The sequence below is a fragment of the Salmo trutta genome, chromosome 31, assembly GCF_901001165.1.
Source record: "Salmo trutta chromosome 31, fSalTru1.1, whole genome shotgun sequence".
In the NCBI taxonomy this organism is placed as follows: domain Eukaryota; kingdom Metazoa; phylum Chordata; class Actinopteri; order Salmoniformes; family Salmonidae; genus Salmo; species Salmo trutta.
In genome coordinates, this window is record NC_042987.1 from 31,806,474 (window position 1) to 31,815,352 (window position 8,879).

Genomic DNA, 8,879 nt, shown 5'->3' on the forward strand with positions numbered 1-8,879 from the left:
AAAAAGAAAATTGAGGTCACTCTCTTTTCAATGGGATGTCAATGGGAATCTAGAATTCTAAGGCAGTTGCTTGCAGTTCCTATCGCTTCCACTGGATGTCAACAGTCTTTAGAAATTGGTTGATATTTTTCCTTTGTGTAATGAAGAAGTAGCTCTGTTCAGAACGAGGGTCGAGTGAAGTGTACTGTTGTGGTTGAGGCGCGTGACCTGAAAGCACGCTCCACTTTGTTTTCCTCCGGTATTGAACACAGTTTATCCCGTCTTAAATTTTATTGATTATTTACGTTAAAAAAAATACCTAAAGTTGTATTAGGAAAGTTGTTTGAAATGTTTGGACAAAGATTACAGGTAACTTATGAGATATTTTGTAGTCATGTTGCGCGAGTTGGAACCAGTGTTTTTCTGGATCAAACGCGCCAAATAAATGGACATTTTGGATATATAACGATGGAATTAATCGAAGAAAAGGACCATTTGTGATGTTTATGGGAGATATTGGAGTGCCAACAGAAGAAGCTCGTCAAAGGTAAGCCATGAATTATATCTTTATTTCTGAGTTTCGTGTCACACCTGGTGGGTTGATTTATGATTGTATGTGTTTGTTTGGTGGGGTGCTATCCTCAGATAATCACATGGTTTGATTTCGCCGTAAAGCCTTTTTGAAATCTGACAAGTTGGCTGGATTAACAACAAATGTAGCTTTAATTTGGTGTATTGCATGTGTGATTTCATGAAAGTTTAATATATATAGTAATTTAATTTGAATTTGGCACTCTGCCATTTCACCGGATGTTGTCAAATCGATCCCGTTAACGGGATTTGAGCCATAAGAAGTTTTAAAACCCATCTCATTGTGCTAAAAGAAAATGCCACGTTTTGGTCATCACCATTTCACAAAGGTCCTCTATCCCCTTGCTTTGTGGAGCACATGGTGATTCGTGTCCGAGGTTAACCCCAAAGGTCACGCAGACTTACTCACCCCTGCCTCGCTAAGCCCAGGGTCATCCTAGATCAGAGTTCCCCAGACTTACTCACCCCTGCCTCGCTAAGCCCAGGGTCATCCTAGATCAGAGTTCCCCAGACTTACTCACCCCTGCCTCGCTAAGCCCAGGGTCATCCTAGATCAGAGTTCCCCAACTGGAGGCCGTAATTATGTTCCGGCACCCCGACCATTCACTCAAGAAACAAATCGGCCTGCGTCTGAATCTAGTTGATGATGCCTGTCCTAAACTGTTGGTCTTTCTTGGTCTGCCTCTCCAGGGTGGTCTAGTGGATGAAGCCTGTCCTAAACTGTTGGTCTTTGTGGGTCTGCCTCTCCATGATGGTCTAGTAGATGATGCCTGTCCTAAACTGTTGGTCTTTGTGGGTCTGCCTCTCCAGGATGGTCTAGTAGATGATGCCTGTCCTAAACTGTTGGTCTTTGTGGGTCTTTGTGGGTCTGCCTCTCCAGGATGGTCTACTAGATGATGCCTGTCCTAAACTGTTAGTCTTTGTGGGTCTGTCTCTCCAGGATGGTCTAGTAGATGATGCCTGTCCTAAACTGTTGGTCTTTGTGGGTCTGCCTCTCCAGGATGGTCTAGTAGATGATGCCTGTCCTAAACTGTTGGTCTTTGTGGGTCTGCCTCTCCAGGATGGTCTAGTAGATGATGCCTGTCCTAAACTGTTGGTCTTTGTGGGTCTGCCTCTCCAGGATGGTCTAGTAGATGATACCTGTCCTAAACTGTTAGTCTTTGTGGGTCTGTCTCTCCAGGATGGTCTAGTAGATGATGCCTGTCCTAAACTGTTGGTCTTTGTGGGTCTTTGTGGGTCTGCCTGTCCAGGATGGTCTACTAGATGATGCCTGTCCTAAACTGTTAGTCTTTGTGGGTCTTTGTGGGTCTGCCTGTCCAGGATGGTCTAGTAGATGATGCCTGTCCTAAACTGTTGGACTTTATGGGTCTTTGTGGGTCTGCCTCTCCAGGATGGTCTAGTAGATGATACCTGTCCTAAACTGTTGGTCTTTGTGGGTCTGCCTCTCCAGGATGGTCTAGTAGATGATACCTGTCCTAAACTGTTAGTCTTTGTGGGTCTGTCTCTCCAGGATGGTCTAGTAGATGATGCCTGTCCTAAACTGTTGGACTTTGTGGGTCTTTGTGGGTCTGCCTGTCCAGGATGGTCTAGTAGATGATGCCTGTCCTAAACTGTTGGACTTTGTGGGTCTTTGTGGGTCTGCCTGTCCAGGATGGTCTACTAGATGATGCATGTCCTAGATAAAGAAACAAAGGCAGGGAGAAGAAAAACAATCCTGGCTAAAAGTGCAGAGAAACGTCATGAATCTATGATACATTTTTAACTGACACAGAAAGACGTTGTACCTACAAAAGTGTAATTAACACCAACTTATCTTTTTTCTTTGTCTAGATCTAGAACATACAGATAATTCTAAGAAATTCCTGAGCCCAAACCCTTCCCCCTGGCTGTGTGTGTGTGTGCATGTGTGTCACCGGGAAAGTTTAGCATTGTCCTGGTCACTGTGTGGCTAATGGGTCATCAGAGGTGTGTGTTAATCTGAATGAAAGTCCCATTAAAGGAGACAATGTGTCTGTTGATTGGCACCTCTATTGTTGGTCAAGATTAGCCAAATAATGGCTTATTGTGTGTGGGAGTGGCTGTGTGTGTGTGTGTGTGTGTGTGTGTGTGTGTGTGTGTGTGTGTGTGTGTGTGTGTGTGTGTGTGTGTGTGTGTGTAGGAGTGGCTTTGTGTTTGCGTGTACATGTGGGAGAGGCTGTGTGTGTGGGAGTGGCTGTGTGTGTATTAGTGACTGTGTGTGGGAGTGACTGTGTGTGTGGGAGTGGCTGTGTGTCTGTGGGGGGGGGTGGCTGTGTGAGTGTGGGAGTGACTGTGTGTGTGGAAGTGGCTGTGTGTCTGTGGTCTGTGGGGGGGGGGGTGGCTGTGTGAGTGTGGGAGTGACTGTGTGTGTGTGTGTGTTGGGGGGGTGACTGTGTGTGTGTGTGTGTGGGGGGGGGAGTGGCTGTGTGTCTGTGGGGGGGTGGCTGTGTGATTGTGGGAGTGACTGTGTGTGGGAGTGACTGTGTGTGTGTGTTGGGGGGGTGACTGTGTGTGTGAGTGTCTGTGTGTGTGGGGGGGGGGAGTGGCTGTGCGTGGGAGTGACTGTGTGTGTGGGGGGGTGACTGTGTGTGTGTGTGTGTTGGGGGGAGTGGCTGTGTGGGAGTGGCTGTGTGTGTGGGGGGGTGGCTGTGTGTGTGGGAGTGACTGTGTGGGAGTGTGTGTGTGGAGGGGGATGGGGGCACAGAATATATTGAAACTGTTGACCTTTTCTTCATGACCAATCCTTTTGAGACGAGTTACATACATGACATACATAATTACATACATACATTACATACATAATTACATACATACATTACATACATAATTACATACATACATTACATACATAATTACATACATAATTACATACATAATTACATACATACATTACATACATACATTACATACATAATTACATACATACATTACATACATAATTACATACATACATTACATACATAATTACATACATACATTACATACATAATTACATACATACATTACATACATAATTACATACATAATTACATACATAATTACATACATACATTACATACATACATTACATACATAATTACATACATACATTACATACATAATTACATACATACATTACATACATAATTACATACATTACATACATACATTACATACATAATTACATACATACATTACATACATAATTACATACATACATTACATACATAATTACATACATACATTACATACATAATTACATACATACATTACATACATACATTACATACATACATTACATACATACATTACATACATACATGACATACATAATTACATACATACATTACATACATACATGACATACATAATTACATACATACATTACATACATAATTACATACATACATTACATACATAATTACATACATACATGACATACATAATTACATACATAATTACATACATAATTACATACATACATGACATACATAATTACATACATACATTACATACATACATTACATACATAATTACATACATACATGACATACATAATTACATACATACATTACATACATAATTACATACATACATTACATACATAATTACATACATACATGACATACATAATTACATACATACATTACATACATACATTACATACATAATTACATACATACATGACATACATAATTGCATACATACATTACATACATAATTACATACATACATTACATACATAATTACATACATAATTACATACATACATTACATACATAATTACATACATAATTACATACATACATGACATACATAATTACATACATACATTACATACATAATTACATACATAATTACATACATACATTACATACATAATTACATACATAATTAAATGCATAATTACATACGTAATTACATACATAAATTGCATCATGAAATAACAATAATTTCTTAAAATCCGACATTAGCATTACATTAGCTAAAGTCTGTTAAACTACTCCTGGCTTCAACCGCCACAGCAGCAGTTTGCCAAGCTAAATGACTACTAATTAACATGCTGCTACCATAGCAAGGGCTCGGTACATTCCTGAGAGTCTACTTGTTCAACCGTCACACCAACTTAGGCCTCTCACTTCAACCTCCCTCTATTATAGCTCCTGTAGATCAAACCCATGATGCAGTAACTGTTTGGCATGCCGCTGATGTCTGATTTAGTATAACACAATTTGTGTGTATCTGTTTAATGCTCACATACTCTCTGCGAGCGGTCCAGTAAGGCAAGACTGCAAATGACACACACACACACACACACACACACACACACACACACACACACACACACACACACACACACACACACACACACACACAGTGGTAGTAGCATGGCATAATTACATACTACAAGGCTTTCCAACTAAGTGTAACCTGATACTAGTTCATTAGTACTAAGAGATACATCCCCTAAAAGACATAAATTAGAGCTCTGTCATTTGAGATCCAGATTCCATGGCGGCTTCATTCCATTACTGCAGGTCCAACCAGCCGGCTGATCCTTGGCTGACGACAGAGGACAGAACTGGACAGTTTCCTTCCAGAAATAGTTTGCTCCATTTTTTGTGAGGCTTTATTTGGTTTTGACATGATGAACCCTCCACACAAAATATCTTGTTGTTGTTGTTGTTGTGGGTTATGTGGGTGCTGGGTACTCCAACAACAAATCAGGACACTCCTGTAAACATTAGAAATCGCAACACTGGTCCAGCCTAAGGTACTCCCAATAGTCAATGTGTTATTCGAACCCTGGGTGTTGACGAATGTGTACTCAAGCATAGCGGCATATGGAAAGTAGCCTAGGTTTTCAACACAAACTGATAATGGTCGTTTACACGAGGGGGACATTTCATCGCGCTCCAATGACTGTCAAACTGTTTGACCTGCAGGGACAGCTTCTCTCCGAGACCGGCTTCACCTTTGACCCCACAGGAATGGGCAAGCCTGGTAATAAAAACAAAGCCCTTTGTCCAAGTCAAAGGAAAACATCTGCTGGATTGAGGAGGGATTAAGGTCGGGGATTCATCAGTCTTTTTTTCCACAGAAGACCCTCTGATGAGAGTTGAGGTGTTTGGAGGAAACCAATCCTTACATTACAGAGTTCCCAATCCCATGGTTTAAAAGGCATGGTTTGAAATATGGAATATGCATAACAGAGGAGGCTGGTGGGATGAGCTATAGGAGGATGGGTTCATCGTAAAGACTGGAATGAAATCAATGGAAACACATGGAAACCCCACGTTTGACTCGGTTCCATTTATTCCATTCCAGCCTTCCTTCTATAGCTCCTCCCACCAGCCTCCTCTGATGCATACAGTATTCAAAATCCCGGAGTCTTATCACAAACCATGCCATCTACTGTCAAATTCTTCTTAATCCTTGTCATATGAAGATAAATATTGAAAATAAATTATAGATCGGACATAAACATTACACAACAAGTTGGAAATCGCAAAGTGGTTTGGAAGGAATCAGTGACAGTGGCTGTGTGGTCCCAAATCTGGGATTAAGGGGCTCTTTTCCAAGTTTAAAATGATAAACATTTAACATTGGCCATGATGTCAATGAAGCACGATTTGTGCCGCGCTCAAAACAATTGTTAACTCGGAGGACCGCCGCGCCACCTTCCTCTTCAAGTGAGCCGAGCACAACAATGTGAGTCCAAAAATGTATTGTATGCTGCTTCATAAATGTTGTAATATGCCTGGGAGATATGTATACTGTAGCTAAGAAAGTAATACTAAGTGTATGTTGTGTAGTAAGATGTTAGTAGCCCATGTCCCTCACCCTAATAATTTGGTCTATTTACCCCTCTTAATTTTGCCTACTGTTCTGACTGTTCAACTGTAGCCTATAACCTGTTTTAGAGAAATGTAATCATTGAATATTGTAAGACCGTTCATTGTCTGCTTAGATGCCCCCTTTATTTATCCTACGGTTCTGACTTGGTGTACAGGGAGAACACTGTAAGAACGGCACATGTTCTGAATTCTGTCGCTGTACATTTCAAAAGTGCTAAACAAATATACTGCTCAAAAAAATAAAGGGAACACTTAAACAACACAATGTAACTCCAAGTCAATCACACTTCTGTGAAATCAAACTGTCCACTTAGGAAGCAACACTGATTGACACTGATTGTGCAAATGGAATAGACAACAGGTGGAAATTATAGGCAATTAGCAAGACACCCCCAATAAAGGAGTGGTTCTGCAGGTGGTGACCACAGACCACTTCTCAGTTCCTATGCTTCCTGGCTGATGTTTTGGTCACTTTTGAATGCTGGCGGTGCTTTCACAAAGTTGGATCAGCCTGTAGTGTGGTTTTCCACTTTAATTTTGAGTGTGACTCCAAATCCAGACCTCCATGGGTTGATAAATTGGATTTCCATTGATTATTTTTGTGTGATTTTGTTGTCAGCACATTCAACTATGTAAAGAAAAAAGTATTTAATAAGATTATTTCATTCATTCAGATCTAGGATGTGTTATTTTAGTGTTCCCTTTATGTTTTTGAGCAGTGTAGTTATAAACACTAACGTTACGTCCGTCCTAGCTTGCTCATTGTCTTAATCGAAATTACTGATTGCCTCTTATCCGCTTGTCGTCCCCTTATGCCATAGTTTGTACATCTCCATTGTCATTAGAAACCACATTTGTTTAAGCAAGTCAGGCATATCAGCAGTGTTTTTTTAAAAGGCAGTAAATGAGGCTGAATGAACTCCTTCGCTACCAGACAAGGCTCAGCTGATAGCCAGGTGTAGCAGTGGTAAGGTGTTGGGACAGCTTTATGTAGGCCCTAACAGTTTGGAGGCACCGTTTGTCACCTCTGTAGTGCAATTAATGTATTGTTTAGTGTTGTGTGGTGGCTTTGCTGGAATGCATTTCACTTTTTCTTTTGCCCCATCAAGATTTACATGCTAAAATCTTTTGAAGAGGAGAATCACTCCATCATTTGTGTAATTCATTGTGGAGGAAAACTTTCTGAGTTTACTAGGTCTCGGGAACACAGTAACTCAAGCTACATTTATTGTTTGTCTACATTTTTTATGTTTTGAGGGCAAGTTCTGGTAAATAATGCACTGCTGTAGAAAATCTAAGTGGTTCAAGCCATGATTAATTAAAGACAAATAATCTGATCTAAACAAGCCCAACCATGAATAAGTAAATGCAACCTTTTTACTGGGACGTTCTGTGATGTTTTTCCGCCTCGACGGAATACCATCTTTATGTATATCCTTGAAATTTGTTGATATTTACTTACTTCTTCTCCAAGAAGCCCGTTCATTCCATCCTTCCATGACACATCCATTTCTAAAATTCTCTCTGATGTACGTTGGTTGGAGGGAAAATTGGTTGCAGGAGTTACAGTTAACACTAGGTGGCAGTATGTGTTATGGACATGAATAAAGTTATTCTAATCTAATCTATGAATTGCAAATACCTGACACATGAAAAAAAAGAGGTCAAATTCTAATTCAGTAACAATCCATGTTTATGATCCTGCCTTGTAGACTCTGCCTCTGAGATCTGAAAGTGTTAGATATGGTGGAAACTAAAAGTAGTATATTGTTCTGTGATCTTCCTAAACGGCCGTCTACAAGATTACAGTGAAGGAGCTGATAGATTTCTAGGAGGTAGGTACACTCAGGGAAACGTTTAAATACACAACGTTCCAACACCTGGTCCCCAAAAAGATCAGCTGTTTATATAAATACCAGTTGTTTATGCTCCAGATAAACAGCCCATTTCATTCTCAATATTCAACATTTGGTGTGTACTTCTGTGTTTGTCCCTGATATCCTGCTTTTGTTCACAAGCTTTATCTGTGATCTGTCCCGATGGTAACAACTCAGATGAGATGGCCAATTCCTTGGTGAATTATTGCTTCCTCTGAAGACAGGGTTGACACGGCAACAATGGCTGGCAGGCAGGCAGGACAAGTTCTGGCTTTCATTCTGCTGCTGTGTTTGGGGTGTCCTGAGAGACTGACTGTCAGCTGCCCACGTCAGCAAGTTGGGTTGAGATGCAGAGCATCAAAGGGCTGCTGGCTCCTATACTTAATGAGAATGTCTGTGGAACAACATGTGCTATGGTCCTGACACTTAACTTCTGGTGCCGTGCACCGGAAACCATGTTCATAATGCCGTAAAACAGTTGGGTTTTTTCTTGGAAATTACAGTAGGTCTTCACAATGTGCCATTTTGAGTTATGGAGGAAGATAATATAGACAGATCAAATCTTCAGAACAGATAA